The sequence below is a fragment of the Miscanthus floridulus genome, unplaced genomic scaffold (genome assembly GCF_019320115.1).
Source record: "Miscanthus floridulus cultivar M001 unplaced genomic scaffold, ASM1932011v1 fs_42_1_2, whole genome shotgun sequence".
Taxonomy (NCBI): domain Eukaryota; kingdom Viridiplantae; phylum Streptophyta; class Magnoliopsida; order Poales; family Poaceae; genus Miscanthus; species Miscanthus floridulus.
Window position 1 is genome coordinate 24,967 of NW_027096736.1, and position 21,819 is coordinate 46,785.

General features: G+C 44.3%; 1 pseudogene; it reads right to left on the reverse strand.

Annotated features, from left to right (window-relative positions):
- Positions 1-19,111: 19,111 nt before the first annotated feature.
- Positions 19,112-21,536, reverse strand: LOC136531739 (disease resistance protein RGA5-like; annotated as a pseudogene).
- Positions 21,537-21,819: the final 283 nt, after the last annotated feature.

Here is a 21,819-nt window from a genome sequence, read left to right on the forward strand (position 1 = left end):
GGTCACAGAGCAAAAAGGAATATTTTTTCATTTCATTGATCAAAGGTACATTGAGATTACAACAGAGTACAAGATCTGATGAATTCGACAAAGACCAAAGGAGTACAAATCAAGAACCTTCTACCGGCTTCTTCTCAACAGAAAAGAACCCGAAGAAGGCTAAGGGGCTGCAAGTACCCACCACAGAAAAATACAGTTTCAATTTTTTGACCCTCCAGCTTTTTGTACCAAAAAACAAGAGGCTCGGGGGCTACTTGCACTCGCTGCACTCAAAGGAAAAGAACTCGGAGGGCATCAAGGCAGAAAGACCCTCTAGCTTTTTGTGCCAAATAGCAAGAGGCTCAGGTGCTACACTCACTGAGTGCACTTTATCAGCAAAAGTGCACATCAGCCAAAAGAAGAATCAAAGAAGACCATCTCAAGATTTCACTTCAAGAAGAACCCGGATCAAGACTACAACAACTCGGCCCTTGAAGCTCAATCATGAAATGTTCGGGGGCTTATCGATGGGGAACCCTACGGGCCCCCCATAGACCGTACTATAGGGAAGTGGGCCTTGGTAACAAGGCCCATAGCCCAATCGCCAAGAAGAACACAAAGCAAAGCAACGTGCAAGACCGAAACTCCAACTCGGACTATACAAGGAAAGGCGCCCGAAGCATAGCTTAGGACTCTGACCTTGTATCCGAGTAGGACACAAACAACTCCTCTTAGCACCTGGAATATAAAGGGCTGGTGAGGGTACCCCTTGTAAACAACGCATACCCAATACTCAAAGCAATACGACGCAAATAGGCTAACGCCAAAACTAGACGTAAGGTTATTACTCGACCAAGTCGAGGGCCTAAACCAGTATAAATCATGAGTCTCTTTGCGTAACTGCCGAGTTCCACTATTTGCCGAAGCTCGAACAACTTCCCGGGTACCCCCGTGGTAGGCTATCGGTGGTAAAACATCGACAGCTGGTCTTTTGATTTTCATGCTTCGAAATATGCTGAATTCGAAATTCGGCAAAATAATCAATAACATCAAGGCAAGCATCAAGACAAGCTCTTAGTGATCCTTCTAAACATTGAAATTCACTAGCAACTTGTTGTACCCCCAGCAAGGAATCACCATAGGCTTCAACATGTTATACCCCATGGATTGCAATATGGCCAAGCCGATTAAGAAAACTTCACATTCGGCTCAAATGTTGGTGTAGATATAATTTTAATCGGCTTGATGTCTCCAATAGCACCATTGTGAGAAATAATGATTATGCCAGCACCTTGGCCTTATTTGCAAGCTGACTAATCATATTGTCACATCCATGAAATAAATCAAAATGCATATATCACGCCCCCCGGGCCTTAAGGCCATCAAAGTAAATTCCATGGGGGCTTTCTAATAGCACGATGGTTGCAAGCATTCATCGACTATATTTTACACTAAAGGTGATATCAACATATCGGCCATATGAATTCATCCACATAAATATGCATAGCCGAAACAAAATATTTTGGCTCTCGATCATTGGTAAGTAAAATAATTTGGCAACCCTCCATAACATAAAGATCCACACCAAGTATCAAAATAAGGAGCTGAGGGATAACCATGCATACCAGGGGATGAATTCCACATAGGCATAGGCAGAGAGTATGGATGATGCCATGACCAATGATTTTGATGATTTGGTGCAAACCTCCAACTTGGCAATTGTTTCTCGAATCTCCTCTCCTTTGTTTTTGTTGCACCACTTGCTTGAGCTTCATTCTTTTGAGATTGAATTCTTTCTTTAAGCACCCATGCCAAGCCTTTTTCTTTCAGCTTCTCTGCACTAAGCTTCTGTAACTTATTTTCTTACCACTTTGGTAAACCGATTGAGCATATCAGTTTTATTTCTGTTTTGGACAGCAGCAAATCTTTCTTGATTTTGGGCACTCTCACATTCTTTTGTTCAGATTTGGCACCTAGAATATTAATAGATGATTTCCTCACTTCTTTACCATCAATAGCCGGATTTTTCAGCAATGTAATTGGCTTTTCGAATGTTAAATTCAGATCTAAACTTTTCTTCTTTCGGCCATCATACTTCACGCGGTAAACTTGCTTTACCACTTTCTTCTTTGGTTGAGCTCCAGACCGGTTTTGATCAAAATGGTCTTTACAAGATGATGATCTCTCTAAATGTCTAGGAGCTGCATACTCTATATATTGTGGCCTAAAATATGGTGAAACATGTGCCTCTTGATCAAACCAGCCCCAAGATGAATAAGGATGAAAATATACGAGCTGTGGTCCATATGACATGGTAATTGGCTGCTCAAAAGGGGAATATGTTGCTGCTGCGTGAGATCTATCTCCTTGCCAATTCCACTCTTGAGACTTGTGCTTTGGAGGCAATTTTGATAATTGGATTTTCTTTGGCCGATTGGTGACATTTGTTTTTGCTATCTTCTCATATTTAGCTAGAAGTTCCTTGAAGCTAAGCTTCGGCCTTCTACTTCTTTGTTTGTCATGACCTTTACCTCCATTAGCTTTACGAGCATCCCCCTTCTCCCCATCTTGAAAGATATGCTCCCAAGGAGGATCCTTAGCCGATTCCTCTTGCTCAACGAGATCAATCGGCTTTTGCTGTGGTCAGAGAGATTTTAGCTGCCCCCCAGTGTCTTCTGGAACTGTGATAACTTTGTTGTCCTCTGGAATATCTTCTATTTGCATTTCATCAACAACAACCTTGCCTTCACTTGAGGGCTCCACATCTCTCTCTTGGGCGTTCAAGCTTTGAGCTTTGAGTGAATCGGCTAATACAAGCCGATTCGAAACCTGTTTGCCATCAAGACCAATTGAATCCAATTGGTCTATGTGTTGAGCTTCAGAAAATCTCAATCGTCCTTTATCAATGGCCGATTGGATGACTCGACAAAACACATTGCAATCAGAAGTATTATGATCAAATGAATTATGCCATTTGCAATATGTAAGCTCTTCTAAGTTTTGAATAGATGGCAAATCATTGTGATCAATGATTCTAATAAAATTATTCTTAAGTATGATATCAAAGATATGATCACAAAAAGTACAGTCAAAGGTATACTTTGATTTCTTGAGCCAATTCTTTTGTGGAGTCGGCTTTAAGGCTAGGCAAACGAATGGATCAGATTTATTATCAATCCATTCAGCCACACCTTTGCAATTGCTTATAGGAAGCTCTAGCTTTGACGAACTACCACTATCGGCTTTGCCATATGGAACAATGTTTTGGCCGATAGAATCTGAATTTATTTTATCATCAACAAATAAATTGCTATTCTCAATCGGTCTATTACAATAATTAGCAAGGATATCTCTAATAGATGCATAAATTGAAATAGTATGACCAGATTGGAATTTGAACAAAATATTTTGTGTTTTCTACCTTGTTGATCATGTTGGAAAAGTGTACGTCCTTGATTTGCATGATGTTGCTCTTCATCTCCAGAGAATGATCAACAATAGGTGCTGAATCATCCGAAGATGCATTGGTAGCTGCCAAGACCAAGAAAGTCGGCTTAGCCGACTGGAAGTCGGCTAGGCCGACTTGGGCACTAGCAGGGGTAGTCGGCTTGGCCAACTGGGAAGTCAACCTAGCTAACTCAGGGAAGGCGGCAGAGGCAGTCGGCCTAGCTGACTCAGGGCAGGCAACAATCGGCTCAGTTGACTTTGAAGTCAGCTCAGCCGATTCTGAGCAGGCAGGCAGCCCTCCTTTGTTGCTTGTAGGGGCTTGATCTCCATCAATGATGCGGTAATTACTAGATAAGTGTACAACCCCTTTAGCTCCTGAAAAATCAAGTCTAGCTAGTTTTTGGCGTTTTCCATGCTTTTCTATAGCAAGACTTGTTTTTTGAGATGTGATTGATTCGGAAAGGATATTGTATTGTTCGGCTTTTGTAGCCGAACCTTTGCTTATATCCGAATCAATTATTTCTTTCATGCCCACTAGCAATCCTCTTTTAGCCGATGACTCAACTGTGATCGGCCTTTTCTTATTAGTCTTTCCAAAATATTCATAGAATTGCTCCTCTAATCGAGACCATGAACCAATAGTACATTGTGGCAAAGATGTAAACCATGCAAAGGCAATACCAGTGAGAGATAAAGGAAAATTTTGCACTCTCATATAGTCTTCTTTACCAGCAAAACCCAACTGTGAGAGATATATACTAATATGTTCCATAGTGGTTTTATCATCTTCACCACTAAATTCATAAAAATCAGGTACCCACCAACCATTAGGAGTTTTCAAGTAATCATTGCATAATGGGTACGGTCTATGATAAGTGGGCACCTTCCATTTAGAGGAACCATATGGATTCCTAGCATGGGCTAAATCTTCATCGATTTGGCTTGATTTGAGAGCAACAAATGAAGCCAAATCATGATTGTTTGCAAATGCACATATTGCTGAATTTTCATTGATTCGGCTACAATTATTAGCAATATGTGGAGCCGAATCACGAGTTTTAGCACTCGAATGCCTTGCTGAAATTTCACTAATTCGGCTCGAGTTGGGAGTAACATATGGAGCCGAATTATGAATAGAAGCATTGGCATATGGTGCTGAATTTTTAGAGCAATTGGCTAAATAATTAGTATTGTTATAGCCAATTTTCTCATTCATCGGCATGTCTTGTGGTAGAACCACATATTGTGAACTTATAGCCGATGAATAACAATTTATGTGTTGTATGTTGCTAGTAGCATGAAAACTCGAAGAATTTACAACATGCATCGGCTCTTGACCATAATATTCATAATTATGATGTGTATGATGAGGAACATTAACAAAAGTATTAGCCAATGTAACGTATCTAGTATCATTACAGCTAGCAACACCAACATGAGAGCTCATAGAACTTGCAAAATAACTATTAGGATCATAAGATGCATTTGCAAGTTGTACCTTAGGGTGATTGTAGTAATATTATGATGCAACACCTTGGTACTTCATGATTTATAACTTGACCGCCTTGCTGAATTTTCCGATAAGCAGCGTAACTTGTTGCAAAATCGCAAACAAGATCACAAAGGATCAAAACCAGATGCGATCGACCTTTTGGGCCAGATGCAACGGTAATGGCGAGCTCAAGAGGATAGATCAACGAGGAGTAAGGCTAGGTCAGAGAGATCGGCTATAAGAGATAGCCGAACTAATCGTCCCCAGCGGAGTCGCCAAAAAGTGTGTTGACGTCGGAAGTGATCCGAATCAAACACCAATAGGGCCTTGGACGCCCGGGCCGCTATGGACCAAAGAACACAGCGAGGATGTCACTCTTTCGTGGTGAAGAACGGAGAGGTTTACAAGCAAACCACCAAAGGATAACCAACGTGCTTACGTGACGAAGAACCAGCTAGTTTTCAGGCAAACTAGCAAAGAAACCGTCGAGGCTCTCGCCCGGGAGGGACCCCGTCAGGGCAAGGACGTCATCGGGTTGCCCTAGGTCGGCCGGCAAGCCTAGGGCGCCATCTTTGGTCGTCGGATCAAGGGATGAACAACATGGGGGTTGGAGAAGAGGGCAAAAGGGTTGGAGTAGTGGTAGTAGATTGATTTGTTTGACGATTGAATAGATGGGAACTCAATCAGCCATGATCCTCTCATATATATAGAGGGGGTGATCTTATCCCAGTAGTAAACCTCTCCGAGCCTTATTTTCCAAGTTTCCCACGAGTTTGGAACAGTTCGGATCGAAATCCAAAAGGCCAGATCCGAATAGGATTTTCTGTCAGGTATGTCGGAAGTCCAGTCGGAAGTACGTTGGAAGTTCTGACTTGGGTCAGAACTTCTGACTTTTGTCGGAACTCCCGACGTAGGGATAACCCCAGACACCCGAGCAGATTTCTTCAGGCTTCCCGAAAGTCCCGACACACGTCGGAACTTCCGACAGTCGGAAGTCCCGACTTGGGTCGGAACTCCCGACAACGAGACATCTTTCCGAGGGCATAACTTCTTTATCCGGACTTCAAATTAGACGTTCCATATATGTTTTTTTGACCGTCTCGACGAGAGGAACGCAATGGTGAAGTCCGTTTCACATTTTGACAACTTCACAAAAATGAACATTTTTGGTTGTCAACAGAGGGAAATTGGTTAGTTTATTGTGGTGGAACCTATCCACCGAGTTTAAGTTCTCGACTCGGCGCGGGTGCTCGTAGTTTCCTAGATTTATTTATTTCAGGATTTAACGGTATTGTGCTTTCAGTGGTAGGTGACGTTCCCGTCGACCAGTGAGACGCCTGTGATGACTTCGTCAATCTCGAGATATGCCGGCACAGTCAGGAGGGAAACGGGATTTCTATGGACACCGACGTACGGGGCCCACATTAGCTTTACGACGGCAGCGTTGGTCTTGACTCGCGAGCACCGACCGAATTGCATACTACTTCTACTCGTGTTGCGTTCGCGAATTTCACCTTTTTCTTATTTTCTTTTGCTTCCCTGTCGCTACCTCGTTGATGCAACGCAAGCGGAAGCACGGGCAATGTGGCTGAGTTGTCAGCAGTGATAAAGTCGTTGCCGACTACGGATCCCCCTGTTTATAGGGTCACCATTGAGCAGCTTCACAAAAAATCTAAAATTTGTGCTAGGTGTTTTCACAACTCTATTTTTTTTATGAAACAAAGTTGCGTAAAGTTGAACTTATTCGGCAAAAAAAAAACATGGAGTGAAACCGAAAAATGTGGAGTCCAGCAATCCCAAACATCTTCATAAATCGTCGCTTACTTCTCTCCGTGCCGCGTTGGCCCAACGTCCCAGCCACTCAAGCATGCCATATGCCATGCCATGCCATGCCATGCCAGAATGCCTGTCCTCAATGCAGAGAGGTAGGGCCATGGTTGATCGATCCTTGCTAGAGACAAGGAAGGCAATGAGGTGTGGATGACATCAAAGCTCTTGTGTATATGCAATGACCTGCTACTCTCGGTACTGCTTGAGTCCTTGCGTTGTTGTAGGAGGAATTAAGGCCGTGCCCAACGCTACAAGTGGATGGTAGCCTTGTCAGGCCATGGCTCGGACAAGAAAAAGTAAGAAGATAGTGGCTCGCCACCTGACAAAAAGTTGAAGCGCCTGGTCCGTCTCGTGTTGGAGAGCGACGGGAGATAGTCCCTGGCACGCATACACAAAGCCTGCATGCATGTCATCTAAAAAAAAAAATAGGGGCCATGACCAAAAGATGGGTCAGCAGGCGCCAGGGTTGCAAGGTTAGGCTATCTCCAACGGGCCAAACCCAAACACAAGACCCATTCTAAGAATTGGGTCATGCACAGTGACCGAGTCTCCACCAAAAAATTTCTTTCTCCAATGCAGTACACCAGCCGTCAATCCATCATTTCCCTGCCGGCACTACGGAATAAAAAAATGAGGACAAAAAACAGACGGAGGAGCCTAGGAGGAGGCTTATCCTTTCCTCCATTCGTCCCTGGGTGGTGCTCGCGACGCGGGTTCTTCCGTTCGAGAGTAGGCGGCACCGGTGGCCCCTTCCCTCCTACCGGCGCAGGCGGCGTGGATATGGGCGGAGCTCCAGCGTGACGGCCAGGCGCGGAGGCAGGTGCGGCGGCGGCGCTCCTCCAGTCGCGGACTCGCGGTCGCGGCGAGCGCGGCTCCTCCACTCCCGGCGTGCACCTCCTCCACTGCCGGCGGGCGCGGCTCCTCCACTCCTCCAGTCGCGGTCGTGGCGGTCACGGCTCCTCCACAGCCGGCGGTCGTGGCGAGCGCGTCTCCTCCACTGCCGTCTTCCCCGCTCCAAAGCTCCGACCCAGGCCGCCGTCTCCGCCTGCCGTCTCGTCCGCGGGCCCACCACTACGGGCGCAAAGATTTTTGCGTCGTCTCTCATCGACGACGCTTTTTTGCGTTCTGGATGGCTTCGGACCTAAAATGGGTCCTCTGTTGGAGGATGATTCTGGGTATGCAAAGTACTGTGCAACACCGATTTTGCGTTTAGGTGTCTCTGTTGAAGACAGTCTTACAAGTCCTATTGTTGCCTTGCTTATGGGTACTGTAGATTTTTTATGAGGCTAACAGTCTCGTTAGTCTGTGTTGGTGGTGCCATAAGGGATTCCGTAAAGAAGGAGAAGGGCTTTTGCAAGCCAGATTCTATCTATGAATCTCAGCCTCTTCCCTTACCCCTGCCTGCTCTTGTTGACAAGTCTTCGCCACCTCCATCTCTATCGAAGGAACTTCGCGGTCGTGGGGAATGTGAGGCTTGAAACCGAGCTTGAAAATAATATGAATGTGAGGTTTGAAACCGAGTTTGAAAATAATTGAACCCAACGTAGTAATCATGGATGAAATTTAAAACAGAAATATATAAAAATTGAAGAATTCGAGTTCCTAGTGTTTAGAGCGTGCATTGCATTTTTGAACAAACATGTAAAAACGTGCGTTGGCCCTGGGACGTGACGCATCGTGGGCTAAACTCAGCCATTGAGGGTGTTGTATATCTCGATTCACATAGTTTTTTTCTTCTTCGAATTACACAAGTACAGACGCAGACGTTCAACACGTACGCACACTCACCCCTATAAACACACGTATACAAACCCTATCCCTATGAGCACATCCGAAAGACTATGCCGGCCTTATGAGCACCTCCGAAAGACTGTGCCGGCATATCTTGAGATTGACGAAGTCACCACAGGCGTCTCCTTGTCGACGGAAACGTCGTCTACCACTGAAAGCACAACGTTGTTAAATCCTGAAATAAATCCAGGAAAATACGAGCACCCGCGCCAAGTCAAGAACATGAACTCAGATGAGCAGGTTCCACCACAAAGGAACCTAACCAACTAAGCTAGGCTCAATTCGCCTCAATTCACATAGTTAGATATGTGACTGTGCCCTTCCCGGACGGTGGTAAAGGCTCCGCTCCTCTGCCGCCTAAGCACGGTCAGGCTCAGGCCACGCTACCTCGTGTGGCGTAGACCACCACCTCAGGAGCTGACACGCCTATGGTGGACGAGGCGGGCGGTCTGCCAGGCTTTGGTCCGGCCGAGCCAGCGGATGCTAACATGTTCAGTACATCGCCTCGGGAGGACCACACGGTCGACGTCAACGACAACTCTGCCGCACGCCGCCTCAGAAGCTTCACCAGGCGTGTACTGAAGAAGGTCGACTCTCCGCTTATTCGTGAGCCCCCCAAGTAGTCTCCTGCTAAGCCGGTGCTACCATGGCGAAGCAGGCGGTTGGCGGCTCAGAGCCTCTCTCGAGTACCTACTTCCGAGCGAGGTGAGGTGCTGATCATGCAGCGCATGGGCTGCACCAAGGGTCCTTCGGCGCCATCCGCATCGGAGCTGGAGGCCTTTGACAAGATCTTCGACGGGAACCTGACTGCGTCCACCGTCGAAGCACTAGACGCGCTCTTCCCGGACGGTGGTAAAGGCTTGTCCAGGCAGCCGCGAAGGCGCAAGGCCACCTTCTAGGTCGCACCGCTGCGTCGGTCTTGGTTGTTTTCATTTATGTAATATCGAATCTAGAGGTCTTTTGCTATGATGGTCCAACTACGGCTGTTTTAGATCGACCTCCTTCGGCGCTCGATAGAAACGCGTTGTCTATATGTTTAAACTCTTCTACTTAATATAATGATACGCAAATCTTTTACGTATTCAAGAAAAAAAATATATGACTGTGCTTGAAAAGTACCAGGTGAATTCTTGTTAGAGTATCTCCGGCATTTCTTCAGTACCTGTACCTCTTCCAATTCTCGTAGAACTGTGATACGATTATTTTCACGGCCTCTTCCCTTAATTCAATTTCGAACAGAGTGATGTGAACAGATTATGCTACAAGAGAAGATGTCACGTTACCAGCTCAACTCTGCATCAAAGTATATATACATATTAAAGGCACATTAATTTAATTGGTCCAGAATTGTCGAACAAACACTCATGATCTCTGTGCAAAAGAAATCACAGCGAGATGATGTGCCTGATCCAACTACTGACATTTAAAGTTCTGAACAATTTATGCTGCCATTTGTTAGACATTCATATAACTACAAGTCTATAGCTGACATAACACACCCAATCGCCCATATATAATAGTCATAGAGATGACAACCTTGTTCCAGCCAACTTTAGCCTTACATTTTGTGACAGTGAAAGATAGTAGATCACTTGACAGCCCAAATTTTATAGCGCCTCAAATCAGAGACCAAACCTGTACAAAAATGAAATGCTTAAAAACTTCAGAGTTAATTGTTATCTACAGGAACAGAAAATCAGTAACTTGACAGAATCTTAAAACTGCATGAACAATTGTTGGCTAATCCAGTTAACTGTCATATGTTCAATTAACCTGACAATGAATGGAAAAGAAAACTACTAATTGTTTGATATATAGTTTACTAACTATGACACTACAACAATTTCAACTTCGAATTAATATACAAATTTGCAGGATGGCATTACAGCAAAGCCTATTTCGCATAATGACAAATCTCCAATTTTCTCTATTTCTTACCTAGGCTCAACCAACTCCACAGTTTTGCCTGTCCTCTTCCTGTGCTCCAGCAATGCGGGGACGGTCATTGTGCCCGTGACCTGCACTTCATCCTTGTCAAGATGCACCACAACATCCTCCACCCCTGGTGCGAGAGTCAAAACTGTCAAATTAGAAACTGCAGAACATCAACTGCAGAAAGCAGTGCAAATCGCATTTTTTTTAATTTTAACACTTTTTGTCAACTAATTTTAAATCTAACACTGTTTATTTTTTATTTCCAAAACTAACACTTTTGGCCGCGTTTATTGCCATGGCGCGCGACGGGAGGATGACGTGGCGAAGACCGGGGGCGCTGACCGGTGACGTGGCAGGATCTGCCGCGCCACCGATCTTGGCGCGGTAGTGACGCGCTATGGAGAATGGCGCGGCGAGGCAAAGCTAGGCATGGCTAGAGCATAGGCCTGCCCGCGCGGCCTCAGCATGGCATCTAGGCCAGCTGCGGACATCGAGCTGCGTGCGGGTGCAGGGTTCGTAATGACAACTGACACCTGTGGTGGTTAGGGCGTCAGCTGCGGGCCTGCTGCTGCTTTGAAGCGGTAGTTTATTACTGGGGGCCAGGGCAACAAGCAGTACGTGCAGGAGTGATATGGATTTATCTGAATTTTGATAATACTGCTGGAACGGACAGATAAATGTTTGCCTACTCTACTGTTCTGTTCATTTGATAGCTTAAACCCTTTAGTTTTTTCTTTTCTTAAATAAATAAAAAGGCTGTACGATGTCAAATTAATGATTTGTTGTGTGCTTACATACACACCAGAAAATTGTTTGATAATACGTGATCCGGTATTTTTTTTTGATAGGACGTGATCTGGTATCTGTTGCACTAGTTCAATTTGGTCAAGAACTAGTGGAGGGGCGCGCGCCTTCACGCGCCCGTGCAATCGAAAATATGAGTGAACTGGTTTGTGAAATAGATGAACATAACCTGGACAGTTTTTCAGTACAATAGATTGTGGTTCTAACATAATAGGTTGGACAAGCGAGAATGTGCAGGTTTGTACTGCTAGGATCCATATATTACATACACCGGCGATAAGATGATGAGGGCTGTAGTTAAAGTATTAAAGCACTTTGCATAGCTGTTAACTAAGTAGAAGCTGGGGCTGAGCAGCAGAGCCTTCCTTGGTAGTGGGTGTAGCTTTGTCGATGTCGTAAAAAGATGGAGAAAGTTGCTTTGGTTCCAGATCTATAGCAATGATGAGGTAACTATGAGTGCAGTGAATATAGCATGTGATGCCTAAGTAATAGATTAAGAGAAGCAGTCAAGCAGGCAGATGAGGAAATTAACAAGAAGATTTTTGAACTTAGCCTAAAAATATTAGACTTTGCTTTAGGCGCAAAGACAAAATTGTGAAGACTCATTTGGATGGGCTAGATAAAAATGTTAGGATGGATGTTTCTTTTTTTAAAAAGGAAAAGTTATTTTTCTTATAGCGCAAAGAACCTTCCTTATTCAGAACGTTCTTTGTTGATATAATAAGATTAAGGTTATGAAAGACAACAATGACATGTATGATATACATACGAAAATGTTTGGGCTATGTCTACATGAATTGTGCTACTTGAGCAGAGACCAAAATTGGAAGCCTCATCATTTTAATATAGCATTCCACTATGGTTAGGTTAAAAAAAATAGAGCATCATCAGCAGGCTAAATCATTTTGTGAAACCTGGTTGGTGGTTGACTGAAAGAATTCAAAGGAGAATACGTAGCATATTTTTTTAGTCTGATAGGTTGCATGGAAGTCTCTAAATAACCAATTTCAGATTTGAGCGACGATCTAAAATAAAGGGAACTAATTAAAAAAATAGATGTGAAGCATGTATTTTACCTTCGCAGGCTTACACCTTGAGGCCGAGTGATCCAAGCGATCCAGGCAATGATGATTCACTTCTTTAGCATTTGAATAGAATTAGAGTTTTCGTAGTCTTGGACAGGGAAAATGAAAGCACATTCTCAAGTGATATATTGTGCACTCACAGATTGCATAAATCTGTTAGTTTGTGATAGAGCGCAGGTCTAAGCATTGGGGTAATAATCATATTAGACTCCAACAGGTGATAATATTTTTTTTCATAACCTGCTGATGCAATGCAACTTATACGCAACAATCTTATGTGATGACCATAAAGGAAATTACCTATCAGCTGGAAAAATTGTCTGAACAGAGATTCTTTCCAAGCATTACATATAGCTTCTTCTGAGTTTCTGTACATAATAGAAACAAATATGCAGAGGATAATAATCATATTAGAGTACAGTAACTTTGAGTTGGTAAAAGTCTTCGGATGGATTAATTGCTGAAATTACATTCTCACTAATACCAACATTTAAGAATAAGAAAAATAACAGAGAACTTGCAAATGTCTCTTAACAATTAGATGCCACCAATAATGAAAATTAACTATTGACAAAAATACACCATGAATAATTCCTATTCATATCAACTGATCGAGTTTTATTCTCTGCATCAAATTCTAACTCCCCTAGAAAAGAGGACTGGAGATAATGAGACTGTACCAGGAGAAGCTAGAATAGCTCGTTGCAAAAATATGCTGCGTGCCCATCAGATATGTTAAAAATGTAACTATTTTTAGCAAACAATAGACATGGTTATGGTAAATAACATAATGAGAGTGAAGGAAAATAAATAGAGGGAAAATATAAAAGTGCAAAAAAAATGTCAGCTATTTGTTCTTTTCAAGGCATTATAACATTGAGTATTCTGAATTGGTGCTTTGGATGTATGGAAGTGAGGTTTGACATTATAGATCATGTTGGATGTATGCGGTAATTTTTGGCCAGAGCTAATTTGGAAGAACACTAAAATTGGATGTTTGGAACTATTTATTGGCCCTGGGTCCATTTTTATGTGCTACATTGTTGTATTTGTAAGATTTCTTTCTACAAATACTGAAACAAATAGGGAAAAAGTTCATCAAAATCCATATATCTCTTCTCTAGGGATACTCTTCACCAACCTCAAGTAATCAAAACGAAATTTGAGTAAACAACTTGCAGAAAACACTGCATTTCTTTGAATTTTGAACCTTTTCAAACATCAAACACCAAAAACAATCAGAAGGGGAAGGTACCAATGTTAATTGGCAGATCCTAAACTAAAGTACATATTTTTCTGTTAAAAGTGTCAAGCAGAGTATATTACCAAATGCTAATTGGTAGATCCTAAACTATCTTACCTTTCAAATTAACACATGATATCCTAAGCACCGGTGAATCTTGGGAAAACATAGCACTCAGTATAGGGAAAAAATAATTTTCAAAGAATATTAGAGATCAATATAATCAAATCAAGTTTAGAATGATCTACTGCCCGCTGCCTCCAGATAGACATCTCTCTAGCACCATGAAGCACTGCATTATGTAATTTGGCCTTGAGATCTACCAGGCATGCTGTAAAAACCTGAGCTCTGTACAATAAGCATCTTAGATGGTGGGCACCTGGAGTGTGTCAATAGGAAACCAAGGATTTGAATCATTCTAAGGAAAAAGGAGACAAGCATAAACAAAATGGAGGCTAAAATGGAGGTAATTTTCATAAGGCTTGCAGTGTTTTTAGTTAGAACCAGAGTCCTATATAAACAATTATGCATCAGTGGCTAAACTGCTAAAGTGATATAGTATAGACCATGTATTGCAACAAAACTAATCTCTATTTATGTCCTGGTGTGCCATGTAAGACGGGATACAATTTTTACGACCACTAAAAGGTACATGTAACAAATCAGATTTAGTAGGACATATTTTCTATATTAAAAAAGCAGTGGATATATTTTCTGGTGTATGAACGTAAAATGGAACTTTGGATGCATACTGAGATGTAAAAAAACAAAGAAATGTAGAATTAGTATCCTGGAGTTGTCAGCGACCATGGTATTTCATAGTAAATAAATTACCATTATTATTGATAGGCTGACTCTAATAAACTATCACAAATGATGATTTCTCTTAATCGTAATTTGCACACTTTGCAAATCTACACATCTTTAGGCATCGTCTACAGCTATGCTGTACAACAATCAAGGGAGAGCCTTGCTTGACCTACAGACAACTGCTGAACATGCAAACAAAAAAACACAAGGAGATGATATACAATCAAATTTTCCGTAGAATTAGCCAAGACAAATTCGGTCTTACCTCCAACCTGACCAATAAGCACTTGCCTCTCTAATCTGATGGATCTACGGGCACTGAACGCCAATGTTGCTGGTCCCTTTTCAAACCGATTAAATAGTTTCTTCAAAAATGTATACCTGGAGGAAATACATGTTTGTGACAATGGGTAGAGGGAAAAAATGAAGGAGAAAAAGTTTTCAGGTGCAGCAGAGGTTGTGCAATGCACATGGAAGCAAGCGACCAGATTAAACCTAGGCAACCTTGGCTAATTGACTGTACAGGTATAAAACAATGAAAGTAAGAGTAAGATAGTGAGCATTATGTGTCTTAGATCTCTTTTTATTCGGGAAAATAATTGTCTTCGCCCCTAAGTCTGCAAGTCCAGTTGTTAGCTGATAAAAGAAGTAGGAAATAATTATTTAGTGCAGTTATCGTATAAGATCGTACAGTTGTTGGCAAAAAAAAAAATTGAGGTCAACTACAGTTATCATAGATCCATCAACTATGATCTTACAGACCATATAATAACCAAATAATATAAAGGCAGCTGCACTATAACAGTTCAAAACAAAAGGAGCACCTAACAGGCATGTAAAAACGGGTACTAACCTGAGAAGAAGCATAGCGTGTGCACCAGGTGATGCAAGGTATTCCTAAAAAAGATGATCAGTAAATCTAGCTACGAAAAAATAGAAGAAAATAACAGGCATTAGCAAATCTTTCTAGCAGAAAAGGGAATGGCAGAATTCAGTAAACGAAAGCACGGATCTGAAGAGCAGGCATTAGGACCTAGTTGCCGCCGCTACTGTCGTCTGCGACCTGTAGCACATGCAGCTAGGGTTTCCTGTAGCACATGAAGAGGCCGGAGCAGAGGAAGGAGGCAGCTCAGGGACAGCCAAGGCGGCGGCCACCGGCTGGGCCGGTCGCGCCGCGCCGTGGCAGGAGACGACCACCACAGGGGCGCACGCGCGGCACCGCGGTGCAGCCCGGGAGCGCCTCGCACCCCCAGTGCCTTGTGCCGTGAGCCTGCGGCGCTGGGCCACCTGGCACGCCATGATGCGAGGGGAGAGGAGGAGGAGGACCGCAGCCGCCGTGTTCGCACCGGTGGTCGCCGCGTCCGGATCGAGAGGGAGAGGGAGAGAGCGCTGGGGAGAGAGGGGGCGACGGGGAGAGAGGAGAGCGACGGGAAGAGACGAGATTTTTCCAGATGGATTGAGAAGGAGAAGCTGAAGCTGGAGTATATATTTGATTCAGTGGATTTGGATGGGAAGCCGGAGCAGGTAAAGAGAAGCTAAGTAAAAGCCAGCTAAGGTAAGGAGAAGCAGGAGGAGCAGCTTCGCACGAAAGTAGATTCAACGATTTTAGGCCACAGGATGGGAAATCGGACGGCCACAAAATTTCGGGACGACGTGGACGGTGATTCCTTTGGAGGAGCAGGCCATCCTTGTCTAGGTAAATAGGCCACAGGATGGGAAATCGGACGGCCACAAAATTTCGGGAGGACGTGGACGGTGGTTCCTTTGGAGGAGCAGGCCATCCTTGTCTAGGTAAATGGTAGACGCTTGAGCGTTGATGTAATCCATACCTTTTTGCCATTTTTTGTGTCTCCTTGATGAAGAGGCTTGAAGCACATCCACGTACAGTAGCGCAATAAAGGATGCACAGCGCACTACTCTAGTCGTGTAAGTGCTCGTATGCCACCGTAGCTCATTGATGCAGTTGTACAGTTGTCCAAACTACAAACTTCAACTTCCAGTTACGTGTATAATAATTAGCGAAGAAGTACAGATTAACTGAGTATGCTTATGAAGGTAGCCCCAGAGGCAGGATGTGAACCTATCTATAATCTACTACATGGGTCAAGAAAATATCTAACATTTAACGAATATTTAGGTAAAAATAATAACATTTATGATGCTAAATCAATATAGAATGGGACAATTGGCCACAGGACATGCCAAATAAGCACCGACGGCTGGTGGACACCGTAAATGCGCCAATTTGCTGCTGGCCACTGTGTTTCCACTTTGAGTTGCCAGAAGACACCGCGCCCCGGTTTGAGCCAAGAGAGGAGAGAGAAATATTCATTTTGGACATGTGGTGCCCTCGAGCCAAAACGGCAACTTGGTCTGGTTCGACCACATTTAACCGGCCCGACCCGGCAGTTAGGGTATCGACGCCCTCCCGCCTTCCCTCTCTTCCCCATCCCCTTCTCCAAGTCGGCGGCGGTGGCGATTTGGTTGACGGCGGCGGTGGCGCAGGCTTGGCGGGCGCGGGATTGTCAAGCGGGCCGGTGGGGGCAAGCAGAGGCCTGAAGATGGCGACGGGCTCCGGCGCTTCCTCCTCGACAGGTTCGCGCGGACCGAGTCGACAGCCGCCGACGGGTGGGCAGCCGTTGTGCCCTTTCTGTCGGACGGCCACCATTGTGGAGCGGACCTCCAGAACCACAAACAACCTAGATAAGCAGTTCTACACTTGCAAGAATCGGGACTGGGTGAGTTTTTTGTACTTCATGTTGTTCATTTTCATCAACGCCAACTCCATATCTAGGGTTCATCCGAAATCTCTGCTTGAACAGGGCAACAGCAAGTGCGCTTTCTTCATGTGGAAGCCGGTGAGTGATGGCGTCGATGCTGCATCATTGACGGCCGGAGTCCAGGCATTGGAGAAGTCTCTGTTGGCCCTGGGCAATTCTGTTGAAGCTCAGAGTCTCCATGTCAGTAGAATAGCTGGGCAGCAGAGAGTGGATAGGTGGTTGAATGTGGCCAGTGTGTTTGTAGGAGTTGTGTGCTTTGTTGTCTTGTGCATCTTAATGCAGAAGCAAGATTAACTTTGTAATGGCTTGAGAAATGAATGGAAGACGGTTATCTTGCAATCCCAAGTTTAATATATTTTCAAAGAGCAAGTGCCACCGCCGCCGTCAACCAAATCGCCACCGCCGCCGACTTGGAGAAGGGGATGGGGAAGAGAGGGAAGGCGGGAGGGCGTCGATACCCTAACTGCCGGGTCGGGCCGGTTAAATGTGGTCGAACCAGACCAGGTTGCCGTTTTGGCTCGAGGGCACAACATGTCCAAAATGAATATTTCTCTCTCCTCTCTTGGCTCAAACCGGGGCGCGGTGTCTTCTGGCAACTCAAAGTGGAAACACAGTGGCCAGCAGCAAATTGGCGCATTTGCGGTGTCCACCAGCCGTCGGTGCTCATTTGGCATGTCTTGTGGCCAATTGTCCCATAAATATACTATAAAAATATATTTCATGGCAAATCTAGTGATATTTATTTGGTACTATAAATATTGATATTTTTATATATAGTAAGTAAAACTTAATATTGTGCTAGAACTCCATTCTTTATGGACGAGAATTCAGCGAAACATCCGGTACTAGTAATTTGTATTACCTTCTCAAAAAAAGAATGCAATTTAGCATAACATCAAGTCAAACAGAGTCCGAAGAAGAAGCAGCAACGGTGATCCGGCCTAGGGGCGGCCCTCCTCGTCGGCCTCCTCGTAGCCGGCCGTCGGCTGCTGCCATGGCCAAGGCCGCGAGCTCTGAGGCTGGCCACACCTGCTGCCTCGCCGGCCCTAGCTGACTGCGCGTGCCTCGCCTATTCGTCGGCCACGCGGCCACGCCCCCTACTAGCAACATTATCAAAATTCAGCGAGGGCACGCCCCCTACAGGCCGTTCCAGCAACATTATCAAAATTCAGACAAATCCATGTCACTCCTGCACCTACTACTTGTTGCCCTGGCCCCCAGTAATAAACTACCGCTTCAAAGCAGCAGCAGGCCAGCAGCTGATGCCCTGACCACCACAGGTGTCAGTTGTCATTACGAACCCCTGCACCCGCACGTAGCTCGATGTCCGCAGCTGGCCTAGATGCCATGCCGAGGCCGCACGGGTAGGCCTATGCTTGGGCCATGCCTAGCTTTGCCTCGCCGCGCCATTCTCCAAAGCGCGTCAATGTCGTGCCAAGATCGATGACGCGGCAGACCCTGCCACGTCACCGGTCAGCGTCCCCGGTCTTCGCCACGTCATCCTCCCGCCGCGCGACCATGCATGGCGCGGCACAGGCATTTCGCCGCGCCATGGCAATAGACACGGCCAAAAGTGTTAGTTTTGAAAATAAAAAATAAACAGTGTTAGATTTAAAATTTGTTGACAAAAAGTGTTAAAATTAAAAAAAAATCTGCAAATCCGGGTTGAAGGAACTGCTTGCTAGAGGGAGAAAGAAAATGCCACCTTTCATTTTGTAGATGCGTTTCTTAATGCCGTAGGCACACGCACAGGCGACACAATGGAATCGTATCTTGAGCAGCACTATCATCTGTCAGAAACCAATAGAATAAGCAATGTTTAGTTGCAGGTCAGAGTAGTTGGGAGCAGGAGCAGATTGGGTGGCTGCACTGCGGGACTCAATTCTAGTGTGCAATATAGTTACATGTTTTACGCTTAATTCAAGTCTGGACTTTCAGCTTTCTTGGGTACAAAGGGTGATACAATAGTTACCTCTAATTCTAGTGTGAGCTTGTTGGGATTCCTTTCCAGGGATTTCCTAATTGCATCCTCAACGGCTTCCCGCTCCTTTTTGGGGTCGTCCCTATCAAATTGAACATTGACAAGCTCAAGCAACGAGAGGTGTTCCATACCCACATCGAAATCACCAAATTGATGCATTGTCTCCTTCGCCCCAAGTTCTAAACGAAGGGTTTTCAGATTTTGCATAGCTCCTGGTGCAAAAACACCACCATGGAGCCACGGCACTTCAGGTATAGCTCCGTTAGACACTCGAATGGACAACTGTTTCCAACGACCAACCTTTCAACTTTGTCTTGTGTGGTTTGCATCACTATTACACTAAGGTAACTAAGAGATGGTATGATCCCAAGCACCTGAAGATCTTGTTCTGTGAGAGTTAATAATGTGATACATAGGGAAGAGAGCAAACAGAGTGATGACATCCATCTTGGCACTGCACAGATCCCACAACTTTTGGGCATATAAATGGAGCGAAGTTGTTGTGGACTTGGAGATAAATTGTCACACTCAGAATATAGACTGCTAATTTCACCTTCTATATACAGGGATTTGAGGTTGATCATGTTTGACAGGCACTGTATGAAAGGTTTCACATAACTCTCATCCCACTCACAAAACATAAGTTTCAAGGTGCCACTCAGTTCGGTCAATTTTCCCAGATCATGAAGCATGTTTGGCGAATCAATATTTAAGGACCCTTCAACTTCCTGTAATGACTTCAAAATTCCAAATCCATCTGGCAGTCTTATGCGATCAACATGAAGGTGCAGCAGCTGTTGCAAGTGAATAATGGTTGAAGGCAGCTCTTGTATGGAATTCTCACTTATGTCTAGTACTTGTAAAACTTTTAGGTTACTTATCTCTGCTGGGATGTCTGTGATAGATGTGTCACGGAGAGACAAATATCTCAGGTGAAACATGTTGCAAATATTTTTACAGTGTTCATTCTTCACCTCCTTACAATAGCTTAAATCCAATACACGTAAAACTACAAAGGTTGCAAGTGTTGGCATAAAACCAAAGACAGTAAGTGACCTCACGTGGGAGAAAGAGAAACTCATGGTTGCAAGTTGTTCGACATCCTCCTGCTGACTAATTTGGATGGACAGTCTGCGGACCTTATTTGGCAGAGACATCGGATTTTGACGACTTAATTTTGTAAGAAATTGCTCCTCATTGGACAAGAAACAGATGAGATCCAAGACCATGTCATGTACGTTACAAGAAACTGTCTTGCTATCACGGTCAATATCTACTGCTTGTATCATACTTCTGTTAACTAGCTCTTCGACATAAATCTCACCTACTTCATACAATGCCTTTCCTTGTTGTTTGTTCATAAAGCCTTCACCAATCCATTTCCATATCAAATCTTTTATACTAATCTTATGGTCCTCTGGAAACAAACTAAAATATAACAAACAAGTCTTCAGGCAGATCATAATAACTAACTGATAATATCCTTCTCATATCCTTTACTTTAGTACTGTCTGCCAGACCAGAACCCATAGATTGATACACCTTGGACCAATAGTTTTGTGCATTTTCCTTCTCATTTCTACTGCTTAAAACACTAGCTATTGTAATGATAGCTAATGGTACACCTGCACATTTCCTTAAAATATATGTGGATATGTTAGCCAAGTGATTAGGACATTTTTCTTCGTTGCCAAATATCCTTTGGTAAAACAACTTTCTTGAGTCAATGAGAGAGAGAGGTTCTAGTCGATAAACACCGCCAACTTGTTTGGCAACATCAAGACTGGGAGTTGTTATGATTATTTTACTTCCACATGCATTCTGTATCAATGCATATTGTATTATTTCCCAGTCCGAAATACTCCATATATCATCGACAACAATGAAGTACCTACAAAGAGGATGCCATAAGAGTAAGACCACATATCACTAGAGACTTACTGTCATGGTCGGGAGGACCTATTCCAGAAGGAGACAACATGACAAGGGGATAGGCTAGTTAATTAGAAAGGAAATAAGCCCAGATATTAGAGAAATAATCTAAATAGATGGATAGGCTCTTGGGCCAAGCCCATTAGCAATTGTAACCCCCTTTTATATATATATATATATATATATATACAGTTAATGGGAGGGCAAGCAAGTTTAGGGTTAATCCCTTTATCTCCTCTCCCCTCTCCCTCTCTCTGCCGCCGATGCCTCTCTTCCCTTCCCTTGCTCGCCGCGCCACTTCCTAGCCGCTTCCAGCCAGGCCGCCGCCATCAGCCAACCAGGCCGCCGCCGTCCCAGCCGGCCGGCAGCCGCCCAGCATGCCACCACCAGCCCTCAGCCACCAGATTGGCCCCTTGGTCGATCCCATCAGCAGCCAGAGTCATCAGACGTGTTACATCTGGTATCCAGAGCCACGTCGCGATCAACTCCATGGAGGACTTTCACGTCGTCACCGATCGTTGGGCAAAGATGTTCGATTTTTTTTCTAACCAGGAGGAAGAACAGAAGTACGTGCCACCCTCAAAACGGCTGCTAATACCAACTTCTCCACCAGATCAGATCCTGCCTCCTCCCCCAGAGCCAATCCACCCAGTACAAACAGCTCTACGGGAGGCACAACACCAACCGCAGCTCAGCAAGGATTCCCAGAA